This window comes from Microtus oregoni, unplaced genomic scaffold, assembly GCF_018167655.1.
Source record: "Microtus oregoni isolate MIOR12 unplaced genomic scaffold, Mior012 000071F_ref0000514, whole genome shotgun sequence".
Taxonomy (NCBI): domain Eukaryota; kingdom Metazoa; phylum Chordata; class Mammalia; order Rodentia; family Cricetidae; genus Microtus; species Microtus oregoni.
In genome coordinates this window covers 4,935,035-4,950,426 of record NW_024543978.1, presented here as the reverse complement: position 1 = coordinate 4,950,426, position 15,392 = coordinate 4,935,035, and positions in this window count along the sequence as shown.

Here is a 15,392-nt window from a genome sequence, read left to right as displayed (position 1 = left end):
AATTTTACCCATCTATCTCTCTCCTTGTAGTAATAGGAGCGGCGGGGCTGCATTCCCAGCACCCCAGCCGCCTGCTTGACTAGCTTCTGCCCCGAAATAATTACACGGACACTGTATCCTTTTAATCACTGCTTGGCCCATTCTCTTCTAGGCTAATTCTCACATATTAATTTAGCCCATTTCTAATCATCTGTGTGTAGCACCCCAGGGTGCGCTTACTGGGGAGATTCTAGCCTAGTCCATCCTGGGTCAGAGCTTCATCCCGGGAGCGGGGCATGGCGTCTCTCTCAGGCATCTGCCCCCGAGAGGAGAGCTGTGGAGTCTGACCTCACTTCCTGTTCCTCCCAGCGTTCTGTTCTGTCTACACCTCCCACCTATCTTCTAACCAATAAAATGGGCCAGGGCAGTGCCTTTATTAGCCAATGACCTTCCTCCATCATTTCCCCTTTTTCGGTTTAAACAAACAAAAAAAGGCTTTAACATAGCAAAATTACATATAACAAAACAGTTATCAAGTAAAAGTTACAGTAATCTTTATCATAACTAAGGAAAACTATAACTATAACTAACTATTCTTAACTACATTAAAGACTCCAGAAAGATATAATATTACCTAAGTAAACAAGAACTAAGAAACTTCAAACTCTAGAAATGACAAAGACATCTCGCTGCCTGGACAGTCACCCAAAGTTCCTCTGTACCGTTGGGGCATCCATCTTCAGCCTTCAGGCCCATGGTATCCAGCAGACATTTCCATAAAGCAGGAAAATTCAAAGTCAGTTCAGTCACTATCTGTTGTGTCCTGCAGAATGTCTCGCAGACTCTTTCAAAATGAATCAGGAACCCCGAAAGATCATCTCACCTTAGGCAAGTTCAGTAGTCCTCTCTCTGCGGGTTCTCTGTGTCCAGTTTATGCAATAGTCCAGGCAAGAGCAGTTTCTTGCCCAAATGGCTATCAAAACTCCATAACGAGCCTCTTCGATGCCCATCTTCCTCTTGAAGTAGATTGGTGCTGCCAGGAGCAGAGTGTCTCATTGTCATGAAAAGTCCTCAGTTATTAAAACATTAAATGTCCTATTCTGTAATCTTTGAAAGACATGAATGTCTATCTAAAATATATCTCTATATATCTAGAAAATCTAATTAACATGACTACAAGCTTTACTATTATCGATGATTATCCATTAACAACCTATATTTCTTAATTATACAGTACATATTTAAATGAACTACACAATCACAATACCTTAATCAAAATCAGAAACATTTATACATATAACAAAATTGACCTTAAATCTCTATCAATAAAGCAAAATCTATACTAATGCAAATTATTCATACCTATATCATCTCCTCATATCACTTAGATATGTCTTTTCAGAGGCACACCGTGCTCTTGAGATAGCTATGTTGTGAGAGTAGGGGCTCGGTGGGAGAGGATCCTTCCCCTGCAACACAGCTAGCTTTGGTGAAAGAGCTCACCTTTGCTGGTTCTTTTCAGTAGCAGGCAACTAGTGTCCCTGGGATGGTCGTGACCAGGGTTGTTAGCATCTCAGACTACTCAAGGGCACCGAGCTCTGTTCTGACTCACTGAAGAGTGTCACCAGCTCTGGGGGCTCCTAAGTCACCAAGACCCCACCAAGTTGCAATTTCCATGGACATCTGTTCTTCAACAACACTCTAGCCCAGAATGTCCACTGTCTCAAAAATTTTTGTGGATAATGGCAAAACCTGGATCACAAACTCCTTCCTGAGAGCTGGTTCCAGTAGACAGTGAGCCGTCTGTAACTATAGCCCAGTCTCGATCACCCTGCAGAGACCTCCATTACCAAGTTCCAAAGCTCTGTCCACTAGAGTTGAAATAGGATCCCTTTAAACAATTTCTTTTCATCGTATCAGGAAGGGTACTGGACCCTCTCTAAACACCCAAATAAACTTCCTTCCAGACAGCCAATGGCTCCAGTCTGCCTGAGTCTGCTACCTAGAGGTTCCAGCTTGTAACATTGAGACACTGTCTGTGACCAGTCATTTTTAGTGATGGTTAATATGATGGTCCACTTCCCAGGATCATGGGTCACCTAGGAGACAGAGCTCTGGACATGTCCTTGAGGGTAGTCTAGGTTAGGTAAATCAAGGTGGGAAAACCATTCTTAGCATTCTTAACACCTAACTGGTGTTCTGGATTGGATCAAAAGGGGAAAGTGAGGAGGAGCTCCAATCTCTCTAAGACCCGACTGGTCTTAGAGACCACTGAAGAAAGAAATGACCCTAGTAACCTGAAGAGCACTCCAGAGCAAAGGCCAGAGCATGAGGAATACTGAGAACCTTGGTGGACACCAGACCCTAGGGCACTACAGAGCCAACAGTACTTCTCTGCCGCCCAGGAAGTCTGAGGCAGATGGAAAATTAATATCCAGGGGGCTGTACTCTGTGACTCCAGTGCTAGATGCAATGGGTGGGAGATGTGTCTCTGAGAAACAGATTGCACACTGCCTGAACCCTAGCAGGTGAATGCCCGGGAACCCGGGCAAATCGGCAGAACAGATAAAATAGGGAGAGAAAGAAGAGCCACAAGGACCCCGCCCCCAGGAGACTGGCCTGAAGAATGTAGATGATGGAGCCATCAAGTCTACATCCAGGGGCAGATTCAGTGGGAAAGGACATGAGGCCAGGAAGACAGAATGAGATCCCCTGACCTCATGCAGAAGAGGAACAATCAGGAGAGAAAGGCGTGGAAATCCCAGCAAAGGCTCGGAAAGAGAAAAGTGTCCCTGGAGACTTAGATGTCAAGTGTCTGAGACTCAGAGACCCTGGAGACACTTTGGACAGTGACCCCTAAGATGAGAGCAATGCAGGGTGCCAAGAAAAATGTAGAAAACTCAAAAAAGGATCAAAACATTGTATACACCAAGAGATTGAGAGCAGGAAGTCATGGGGGCAGTGAAGATATTCAGGAAAGACATTAAGATCTGGAGAAACAGGACTGGAGAGATGCCTTAGTTGTTAAGAGCACTGGCTGTTCTTCCAAAGGACCCAAGTTCAATTCCCAGCACCCACATGACAGTTCACAGCTGTCTATAACTCCAGTTCCAGGGGATCTGGCATTCTCACACAGACATACATGTAGGCAAAACACCAATGTACTTAAAAATAAGTAAATCTTTGAAAAAAAGATAGAGAGAAATAAATTAGATAAATTCCAGTATGCTTTTCACTGTAGATGTGAAAGTGAATTCTTTAAGTAATCAGATCAGTGTTCAAAGGAAGAAAACCTTTCCTGGATATCGTGTCTTCCAAAGTTCGTGTGCAGATCATGCAGGGGCAATAACGAAAGTGTAGCTCTCTCTATTGCACAAGAAAGTAGTTCACTAACGGGGAGAGACAGGAAGAGCGACAGAAAGATGGACACAGAGAGAGAGCGCGCGCCAAGCAGATGTGAGGTAACTGGCTGCCCCCACCCCTGCGGCTGTGACTTCCTCATGATGGACTGGACCCTCCCACTGTGCACCAGAATAAACCCTGTCATCCTGAAGTGGCCTCTGCTAGGTATCTTGTCACAGCAACAAGACAAGTGACAAATGCACTCCCCTAGCCCAGTGGGACACCCTCCACACTCACGGCAGGAATATCAGCATTAGCAAGATTCACGAAGAACAGTGATGGCTAAGAGTTGCTGCTGTCTCAGGCCGTCTATGGGGGCGGCTGGACAGCTCTTCGGGGAGAAGGTCAGGGACATATTGAACACATACCTTTTGCCATAGCAATTCCAATGCTAGGAACGGACACTACAGTCTACAGACAAAGGGCATCTGGAAAGAGAGATGAAAGGCAAAGGCCGTGAAGCCCCAAAGCCAACCTCCACTCTTGCCCACATGAAGAGAAATCCCCCTGGCCAGACTTGGTAGTATGTGCCTGTAATCAAGAATTTCTCCTTGGAGGCCAACCTGGCCCACACAATCAGATCACGAATCAAACACCGAAGGCTGGGATTGTAACTCAATGGTAGCATGCTTGCTAGCTTGCACAAGGCCCTGTGATGAAGAAATGTCTGCCATGTTCCACTGGAAAGAGAAAGGTTATTCACTGAGCAGTGTAAGTGGAAAGGGCAGATGATAGAGTTTATGGTTCGCAATCATGACATTCTTTTTCCCCAGACAAGTGGTGAGGGGACTCAGGATGGGCAAAGGAACCTGCCATCAACCTTGAAAACCTAAGCCTAGTCTCCAAGACTCCTACAGTAGAAGGAGAAACCAGAATCCTGAGAGTTAGCTTCTGACCTCCACACATGGACCATGTGTTCTTTCTGAGAGGCTGAAGCCAAGATGGAAGGCAGGGCTGGGTCACTGGGACCTGTGGACTGTGTTAGGTACCGCAACTTTTCCACTCCTCAGACAAGATGACTGAGGTCAGTGATGTGAGCAAACCACGCCCACCTTGCCTGCCAAGGGAGATCCTCAGGCTTGCTAATAGTTTAGCTGCATCTGTGCATGGTCACGTGCCTTGGCCTCTTCATCTCAGGTGAAAGCGAGGACCTCGGCATTGCGGGGATGTTGGAAGATCAAGACAGTGGCCTTGGGTGTTGGTTCTAAGCTGGTGTGGGAACGGCTGGATTGAGTGAATGCTGAACACACGTACCTTGTCACTCATCATACTTGCACTGAAGTGGGGCCTGTGAGCATCCTAAGTCTAGAACAAGAGATCCCCGAGGCTGGAAGCAAGCACAAACCAACTCCCCAGGCAAGGCTAGTCACACTCCCCTCTTCATACAATCCTTCTATGGACTCTGCATGGCCACTGTCGCAAGGTCCCACCCCTTCCTGCCACCCTGTCACTCTGGGATCTAGGTCCTACTGACCCACAAGCTCCGTGGCCTTCTGCCTCCCCAGGCTTCACCTCTGCCTTCTTTGCCAGCCAGATCTTTGCTCATTCCGCCCTTCTTGCCGGACATTCTGTCTGCTCTTCCAGCTAACAGGGTCTCTTCTTTCCAGCTCTGGTTCACCTGTGACCTTTCTAGGGCATGCTCCTGAGCCTCCCAGCCCTAGTTCGGAACCCTTATACCTGTCCTGTCTGGTCCTCACCACTCTTGTGATTCCTTCTACCCTGACTGTCATTTGCCTGATTGGTCCCCTCCACTTCACTGCTGTGATAGCAGCTACACAAGAAGGCACCTAGCCTATGTTTGCTGCCTTGGGACCAATTGGGCATCACTCTGTTAGACCCTTCTTTGTTTTCAACTTTTATTTTTAATTATGTGTTTGTGCTTGTATAAAGGTATAGCTAGTGAGTGCCGGAGGCCAGAATCAGACTCCCCGTGGGACTGGAGTTACGGGTGTTTGCTTCATGAGGGCCCTGGAAACTGAACTCTGAAGAGCATCATGTACTCTTAACTGCCAAGCCATCATCTCTCCATCCCCGACAATTAGCTTAATAGCCACCCACATCCCCATTGAGCAAACAAGGACTCTGATAATGGAGGCTCCCATTGTGAGTCAGGGACAATCTGGGAGATAGGAAAGGCTGGGTGTGGCTACATAATGTGTTGTGCGTGGATTGTTAGGGAGCTGCAGAGCCTTGATGGGCACACAATACACCAGAGTGGGAGGAGATCAGCACTCAGAGGCACTGGGCTGGCAGCAGGGCCACTGCTCCTTCTTCTCTGCATCTGCAGCCTCTGAGAAAGGCTCCACTCTGCAGTGTGGCTCTAGGGTCCCCTGGATCTTAGACCAAATATACATTCTATTATCCCATGGGATTCCAGCATCCAAAGCCACAGCTGCCACCAGTCCCAATTCACTGATGGACACACACAGGCCCAGGGAGGCTGAAGGGTACTGTGGCACCAAAGAAGGCAATAAAACCCGGGGGACCCAGGGCAAGGTTCACATTGGTGCATAGGCAGATGTCATAATGGGCACCAGTCTGCCTCCACCAATTGTCCCAGATCACCCCGCCAACCAACAGGTCTGACATTTTCTCTTTCCCATGTGACACTTTCATTGCATCCTCCTTGATGGGCATCTCATTTTCCAGATATGCCTTCCCATCCCAGAATCTTTTGGAAACAGTCTGAAAGCCCAAGGGGTCGGGGCTGGGCTTTGCACAAAGGGTTCATGTTAGAAACCAACTGCCCAGGCCAACTTGTCGCTCTCCTTTGTGGCAACTGTAGAATTTCATTGCCTCCCTAGAGTCCCCCTAGCTCAGCTTAGACGCTCTCAAGTTCAAGTTGATTTTAATAGCCTCCCTTCCCCTTTGTATTGGGCTATTGATCTTCATTTTGCAGACTGACTTTGGCGGTGAACCACTGTGTCTTGGAAGGCTTGTGGGGGCCTCATTTAGGCTTGCAGCTTTCATTAGCACAGTTAACGTCCTGTGTGTTGCCACATATTTCTTCACGTGTAGTCTCTCTCTGGTTTGCTATCCAGATGGTTTTAAAAATCAAGGAAGCTGCTGTGTTTGCCTCGAGCTGGTTATTTTGAATTTCACGATTGCAGCCTCGGTCCGAAGATAAGTGAAACAGCTGGTCGGGTTGATTCGCCTGCGACTTGCCAAGTACAAAATGAAGTCTCTGCTGATAATTTCCTTTGTTTTAAATAATTAACACAATTACCAATTTCTATTCCCCCTGGGATGCTGCAGAAGTGTATTTAAGTCAATTTCTTCCACTGCTTTTCTTGTGTGTGTGTATGTGTGTATCTGTGTGTGCTTGTGTCTGCATAGTGTGTATGGAGGGGCACACGTGTGCACAGTCACGTGGAAGCAGAGGCTGACATTCATCTTTCTCAATCACTCTGCATCTTACTCTTGAGATGGGTTCTCTTACCTTCCTAGGGCTTCCTGGTTTAGCAAGATGGGCCAATAGGCCCCAAGGAGCCTCTTGTTTCAATCCCTCTATTGCTGGGGCCAAATATGCGCCACCTGCTAGGGGTTGGAACTCACAGCCCCAAGCTTGCATGATGGAGCCGTCTGGGTTTTGAAACTGCGCTCTGTCAGAACTCTTAGAGAGTATATATATATATATATATATATATATATATATATATATATTATTCTGATTAATCTGTATCTAAATGGTAACCTGTCATCACAATGTAGGCAGCTCTAGAGAGAAGCAAGGCTTAAGTTAGATAACCCCATACACAAAACGTCTGAGAGTGAAACAAAACCCCCCAAACTCTGAGGCAGTAGTTTCTCACTGCCCACCTCAAGCATAAACAGTTGAATAAGGGGATACTTTAAAGCCAAAAATTGCTGTGGAGGGAACCGGTCCCAGTAGCGAGAGGGCTGGGCTGGTACGTGTCTGGCATCGGGTGCACCATGCGGTCATCCTCTGGGGAAGACATTTCCAAATGCAGACCAAGAGAGAACAAACCAGGGAAAATCAGCGTCCATTAGCAGCCACACAGGCTGTGCTGTTTTTCTTGGGCCCCTGCTGTGCCCTTGATTTCCTGATTGCTCAGAACAATGCTAACACAATCCTGTGATTCCTGTGGAAACCTACCCGAATGGGTTGAGCTGGCCAGACCAGAGGTTCCTAGCAGGGGGCTATTTTGCCCTCCAGAGACACCTAGCAAAGTCAGGAGACCATCTAAAATCTTCTGACTTGGGCTGGGGAGGTTGGAATACTGCAAGCAGTCACTAGGCACAGGACAGCCTCTTCTCCAACAAAGAAACTGTTTCAACTGTCAACAGTGCAGAGGCTGAGAAACCTTGGGTGTGTGTGTGGGGGGGTGTGTGGACACACACATGACCACTTGTACAATCTGAGCTTCCTTAGCAGAAGGGTCGGTGTACCATGCTACCCAGACTCTCCAGAACTCAGTCATGTCACTCAGGCATGCTGAGCTTAGGTACTGAGTTTTGTAGCTAACTGAACGAATAGCTGGGTTCTGGTCATCTGCTGATGGCGCTAATGGTAGAGTGGACTTCCATCAAATCAATGCCAGGCTTAGGCCTAGCACGGAGGTGGAGGGGGGAGGGACACCTGGAAGCTTGAGCTGAAAAGAGTGGCTACTCTCTTGACCTCGTGGGTCTGACCCAAGGGCTGCCCTGATGTGAAGCAGATGCCCACTGACTGTTCCACTGGAGGGTCTTCTCTTCTCTCTAGCGGGGTTGAACTGGCAGTGGTGAAGGGTCATGAGAAACGAAGCAACAAGCCTCGGTGCTAAAATCCTGTGATTTTATTGGCATGGCAAGGAACTTAAGGCAGGTTGCTAGGGTAATGCGTCACCAGCTCTGGCCTGTTCAGAGCCCTGGGGAGAGCTAGAGAAGTGGAGAAGACGCAGTGTCCACTACAGCAGCCAGCACCAGTGCCCCCCTCACCTGCCCCTGGGTGTACCTCCTGTTCTTACTCGCTGGCAAGCCAACGAGGAGGGAGGCGATTGTAGCTAGGAAGGCTCAGCGCTGAGGGCTAACTAGTTATGTGACGTCTGATCTCCACTCAGCCAGAGAAAGACCATGACAGATGAACCTTGGGTGCATGCATCTGCAAATCTTCAAATTGCGAGCATGCCCTCCCTCGATTTCCCTCCAGGTTCCTTTATCTTTTCTCAAAAGATCTTGTGTAGAAACTTGGGACTAGGAAAGCAAAGCCTTGTTGAAGAGCTACGGTGTCCAAAACTACCTATGACAGGGTTTCAAGTGTGCCTTTAGGCCTGCCACCTGCAGAGCCTGGGACACCAGCTGCTGTGCACTGCAGGGTTTCTGGGTGCCAGGCAGTGCCTGTCAACAAGCTGGGGACCCCGTGGCTCACCCTCTGCACTTCATAGTAATACTAGACAAAGGTAGGGTTTTCATGTCCATCTCAGAGGGAGAAAGCTGAGGCCCAGATCCCTGGTGGGTAGGCACACAGTCTTATGCAGGGTTAATCTGGGCTTCCAAGCTCCAAAGTTTGACCAGGGCTGGAATTCTTAGTTTGTGCCGGGGGTGAGTCCTGGGTTTGACACACCTACGATGGCAGTTATTCTCATATTTACTGTTGGCACCTGGAATATCACAGCTGGCATTTGTAGAGCCCTCAGCACAAACCATTAGGAGGGCATTTGTTCTAGAAAAGGCTTACTTCTTCACCAAGGGTTCTTGAGGCCCCATCCCCCCACCATTAGGTCTGCTGGGTATCATCTATGAGAAGCAGAACTGTATCCCCGCCTGTCTTCTCTCCCAACCTTTCAGTAGATCACGGCCTTACCAGTCTATGGGCTTGGAGGGCAAAGCCAACCAACGGCTTGGTCTATGTAACCTGGACTTTGTCTCTTACCTGGGTAACTCGCTTGCTTAGGATAGCCTGAACCTCCTTGGAGCCCCAACACAAGGGGATGATGCTCTGGGTACCTGGAAGTCAGGTTGCAGGGGCAGAATCCACACACTGCCTAGTAGCCTAACTCCTCCATCAGAGCTTAGAAAGATCTTGGAGACACCGTAGGCACCCACCAGGTGAGTCTGGAAAAAGCACATACAGAGCACCAGCACAGGACAGGTACCCAGGCTCAGTGTGACCGGCCCTTGGGAACATTAGAAGGGGAATTGATGGGGAGAGTGGCACTTACCTCCCAAGAGTACCAGGATGCACACATGGCGGAGCATAGCTGCAGGTATCCCTCAGTCCAAGGCTGGCTGGAAGATGAGGCGCTAACAGGAGACTCCGGCAGCAGTGGGCTGGGGCAGGCTGGGTCCTGTGCCCCTCGCCAAGGCTGCACTCCTGTTAGCGGGCTGGAAATCCTGGACTGCGGAGCTGCACACTTGTAAGTCTAACTTGCCAGAAGAGGTGGAGACCGCCCCGGAGCAGTGCCGCCGCTCCTGTAGCTCACACTCCCCTGACTCTCCTGCACCCTGCCTCCTGGGCCCTCTCCTCCCCAAGAGTCCTCACTCAGGGCAAGGAAGCCTCCCGACAGAGCCAGGGCGCCCTGCTTCACGCCCCAGTGCACTCAGGCCAGGCTGTTCCCCGGAAGGGCAAGGACCTAGGGATGCAGAAAGTTCTTCTTAGCCTTTCTTGGCCCTGGACCCCAGACTCTACTTTTGAGGTCTTCCGGATACTGTTGGCGCAGGGCCGCAGTGAAAGTGTCCAAGTCTGCACCACTTTCTGTAATTAGGCAAAGCCTGGAGCCATCTGGGATGGGTTTCCTCCCCCACCCCAACTCCTCCTCCTCCTGCCACCACCCTGCCGGACTCAGCCGAGTGAGTCGGTTTTGGGTGGCAGCGCAGAGGCAAAGCAGCCGCGAAGACGGCAGAATGCCCAGAATGCCTCCAAACGGGTCCCTGGAGCTCGCCAAGTCAGGCATTGAAAGAGACAACTTCTGTGGCTAAACAAGCCTCGTGGCCACCTGGGAAGGGGACATGAGACAGTTAGGATTTTTATAGAGAGGGATGCGCCTAGGGAAAGTGATTCTGGTCTGTCCTCTCCACAGGGAGCACTGGGGCCATTGAAATAGAACACAGGTGGGCACCAGGCTTGGTGTGCCAGTCCCAAGGAGCAGCTCCCTGTGCTGTCATCAACAGGGAGAAGATGTAAGAAGGGGAGAGGAAAAAAGGAGAGAAGAGGGGAAGGAGGGAGAGAGGGAGAGGAGGAGGAGGAGAGGTCGAGAATGGAAGGGATAGAGGAAGAAGGAAGCAGAGAAGGGATGGTGGGAGGGAGTCACGAAAAACAAAAGAGGAAGAGGAGGGAGACTGTCTCCCTGACGTCATCTGTGTCCAGGCACCTGTTGGAGCAGTCAGCTTGGCCCTCAGAAGACCTCGTGGGTCACCTGCCCCACTTCAGTGGGCTGAGCATCCCATCAGGGACCCAAGATACCTCTTTTCTCTTTCTTGAGGAAAGGGTGAGTTCCTCAGTGACTCAGGAACCCCAAGATCCCTTCACCTCCATCCCCAGGACCCCAGCCTAGGACTCAAGGCTGTCCTGTCCTTACTATTCCCCCAGAGGCAAGAAGGAAGCAAAGTGCCTAGCCCTGCATGTGACCCTCCCCCAGTGAGGTGTGAGGGGATCTAGCGGTCTGCTTCCAGAAGGTGGTGTTTCTTTTGGTGCCTATGGGTTACTGAGCACAGCATGGGTTTGTGGCGGACTTCTGAAACCCAGATCAGGGTATGGCTCTCCTGGCCAACAGTTGTCCCTGTCACAGGAAGTTTGCTTAAGGGCCAGAGAAGAGCCCTTTAGGGTGATGATTTATAATTTGCACAACTGTGATGATTTGTAGCAACTATGTGTCCATACATTTGTAAATGTTGCCATTGCAGATTCAGGTTCTCTGTCACCTGCCCATCACAGGATTACTGGCCTCTCTGGCCTTCTGGCATTGCAGGTCCCAGGATGTAGATAGAAGTTCAAATATTAGTGGGTTCTTTTTTTTTTCCTGTGTTGTTTCTTTGAAAAGGGGTTTTGCATGGCTGTCCCAGGTGGAGTTATAATTTGATCTTTCAGAACTCACCATGCTGCTGTTAAAAGGAGGAGCCCCCCCGCCGAGGGTGGCAGGCAGGAGAACTGTATTGGCTGATTTCTCCTCTGGAGCTGTTGATTGCTGAGAACACAGGATGACCACCTGTTGTGCCCCTCACATCCAAACGAGCCAGTAGTTCTCATTAGCTCCACGTTTCAGCCATCTCTGCAGCCCCAGCGTGAGAAAAATGAGTTTTGAGTTTGGACCATTGTCCCCGGCCCACACAGGTGGGTAGCAGGAGGTAGAAGGAACAGTACTCAGGAGAGGAAGGGAAGCTAGAAAAAGCGGGGTTCTCAAGCGATGGGTATACACTCCCCACTCCACAGGTGAGGAGGCAGAAGCATGGAGGGGGCGGGTGAATTTCCTGGAACTTAGCTGTTTGGAGACAATACAACCTCCACTTCAACACAACATAGGTGAAAATGGAGTTAAGAGGGGCCTGGGGGAGGGTTCCCCGGTACAACAGTTTGCCCCAGATTAGGGGCTTCCATTCTAGCTCTCGAACCCGTGTGAAGGTGGAGGAGGGAACTGACCACACAAAGGTGCTTTCTGACCTCCATCCATAGCCCATGGCACACCTATCCAAGTGCACCCAGAACAATAAAAAAAAAAAATAGGCAAATGGAGTGTTACAGCCGTTTCCAGGGGAGACTACCGACAGACCAATGAGAGACCTCCAACCAGCTCTAGTTTGGAGAAGTGATCTTGTGGGAGTTACCAAAAACAAATGACTCATTGCAACACCATCAAGTCCCTTGGGTGGCTTATGTACATCACTGAAGAGTTCCACCCACAACACACACAGCTCACTTAAAACTGGAAGAGTGTTCCGGAACAGCTATGGGCAGCCATCCTACCAAAGCGTCTCCCCAACCCAGTGCATTGTTGGGGAAGGGAAGGGTTTCGGTTTCGGATAGTTTGCCTCCACTCCCACTAGGGAATGCCAACAGTGGAGACCTGGGGGTGTCATGCTGGTGGCCACTGTTGCTCCAATTCATGACGGTGAGGGTCAGTTCTAGCCCAGAAAACAGCCATACAACATAGTATTGGAAGACGAGTCTCCTGGAATTGGGAGGAGATGCCCGAGTGTGAGGGGAAGCTCTCACTAAACTTAGCTATGACTTCAAGCTGACTTTACTTTTACAAATAAAGGAAGGAAAGAAAAAGAGACAAAGAGGAAAGAGGGAAGAGAGGGGAGAGGACAGAAGGAAGGGAGGGAGGAAAAGAGGAAGAAGGAACTGAGGGAGGGAGGAAGATGAAGAAAAGGACAGAAGGCTGCATTTGTCTTAACCTTCTGCTTTGAGAGAGGAAGGAGGCCACACTCAGCTCTAGGAAACCCTAGACCCTGTAAGATCCAGAGTAGCTGTGTTGTCTGGGAGAGAAGTCGTCTCCCCCCCCCCCCCCCGCCCCCCAGTGCTGGGGCTCGGCCTCTTAGGACACCATTGTTTGGAGTCTGCAGAGCTCTGCTTTCTAGGTTGGTGACCACAGAGGGAACATTCAGGGAATCAGAGGGTAGTTGTTAGGGGGTAGCAATGGGGGTCCTTGACGGACACAGGGGCACTAGGGATCCCTCCATGAATCTCCTCCCCCTCTAAACACCCACTTTAACATCCTTGACCTTGTTAAAGGCACTGAAGGAAGATAAGATCAACCAAAATCTTGCTGAGAAATGCTGTTTGTTTTGCTTCCTATCAAGGCGTCTGATCAAAGAAATGGTGACCGGCTCAGTTATCTAGTAACCAAATAAATATCCAGGTGGCCTCCCGGGTTGCTCTGGATGAGTGGGGGGCAGACCAGAGTAGAATCCAGCCTTCTCAGACCTGAAAACTCCCTGGAAGGGAACTGCAGGCCACATGGCTGGTGCGCAGTGGAGCCTAGCTGGGAAAGAGCTGGTACTTGGAAGTCTGGTTTCTCAGCCTGCCCCTATACTTCTGGATTCTGCGTGGTTTCTTGTCTACCTGGTTCTTAGGAGGCAGCAGGTGGAAGCCCTTTGAGCTTTTTGGAACCTCCCTCATCAACCCTTATATCTGTCCTAGGCATTTTCTTCTTGCTTTATCTGGATGTTGTGTGTATGACTGTGGGGAAGTGGTGACATTGGAGAACTTAGCTTAGTGGATATATTTGAATGAATAAATGGATTACTGGGTAGAGGGATAGAGAGTGGATGGATGGATGGATGGGGCTTAGATGTGTGGGTAGATGGGTGGAGAGTTGAGTGATGGAGAGACAATTGCTTCCCGAATAGTGTGGCTATTTCCCCCTCACATTCACTAATTAGAAACAATTCATTATTGAATCCCATAATTCATTAACTCACCCCTGAACTACCAGCCCCTGAACTGTGGAGACAAACCCCAGTCCTGGTCCTCAAGAGACATTTTCCCACAAAGGCAGGCCATGGTTCCTCGTAGGAGTAGCAGGAGGGCCAAGAAGGTGTATGGATGTTTCCACAGAGATAGAAATCCTGCCCCTTCCCGGTTCTCCTTGGATGCTGCTCTGCCTAGACCTCAGAATACAGGTCAGGCTCCATAGTCTCAGACCTTCACACGTTTGTCAAACCATTGTTCCAGGCAGAGTCCCCTGCCCACCCCCTTTCCCATCTACCAGCTGGTGCCAAGAAAGGACACACCTACTGAGACAGATTCTTCTGCTTTGTGGGAGAGGGGAAATAATGCCAAGTCCACTGGTTATGAAGTGTGTTGTTATCCTCCCATGGAAAAATCAATACGAACTCCTAATACACTACCTAAAAAGCACAAAGTTTATTATTTCTCTTCCATTATGAAATTAGCAGTGCTCCCAATATACTGTTTGGAAAATACAGAGAAAGTAGAACGAAGAAGAAATTGACAGTCATATATACTCCCACTAGCCAGGGACAGCCACGTCTGACCCTGGATATTCGAGTCTCTTCTCAGTGTTTCTCTACCTCTGTGTCTACCTTTCTCTATCCGAAGGGATCTCTGTATCCTGCTGTAGCCTACCTCCAAGCTGCTGCCAAATCTCATATCAAAATAAGCTATCAAGTATCGGCCTGTCCTTTGGGCTGCTTTCTCAGCTCCTATGGGACTGTCAGGAGCAAGGCCATGAGTAGAGTAGGGATGTGGGACAAAAATAAAACCATGTACTTTATCCATCCATCTTTTTGGTGTTTATTTTTGTGTATGGCGTGTGGGTATGTGCCATCATGTCTCTGTGAAGGCCAGTGTGTAACTATTGGGAGTTTGGTTTTCTTAGCCAATGCCAGTGGCCAGGCTTTGGTGGCAAGCACCTTTACCTACTAAGCCATCTCACCAGACACTTACAATATTTTTGGTACTGGACATATCACCACTGAGCTATATCCCCACTGCTCTTCTTAATGGCTTTTTCAAAATGTATTTTTTTGTGTATGAATGTTTTGTCTGACATATGTATGTACACCATATGCCTGCCTTGTATCCTCAAGGGTCAGAAAAAAGTGTCAGATCCCTGGAACTGGAGTTATAGGTAGTCACGAGACACCATGTGGGACTTTAACCCAGCTCCTCTGGAAGAGCAGCCAGGGCTCTTAACTGCTAAGTCATCCTTCCAGGCTCCTGAGCTCTTATTTTGAAACAGGGCCTATTAAGTTGCTCTTGCTGGTCTTGAACTCACTCGGTAGCCCAAGCAATCCTTGAATTTTTGATCCTCCTACCTCAGCCTCCTGAGAAGCTTGTGCTGTCAGGCCTGCGGAAACGTTCTTTTATGGCCAAAGTATATTTCAGGTTAGATACCATTTGGCTCTGACCACACTGTCTTAGGCTTGCTGCTAATTTTGTACACAGCCTTGTTAGGGAGCTGTTTGGAAACTGTTTTCTACTTAGGATTATAGTCTGGAGTAGACCATCAAGTTTAACCACAAATGCCTGGGACGTGGTGATGCAGGGAACGGACTGTTACCCACAAACCCATCTTCCCATCTTCCACTATCAGCTCCCAGGGTGTGGA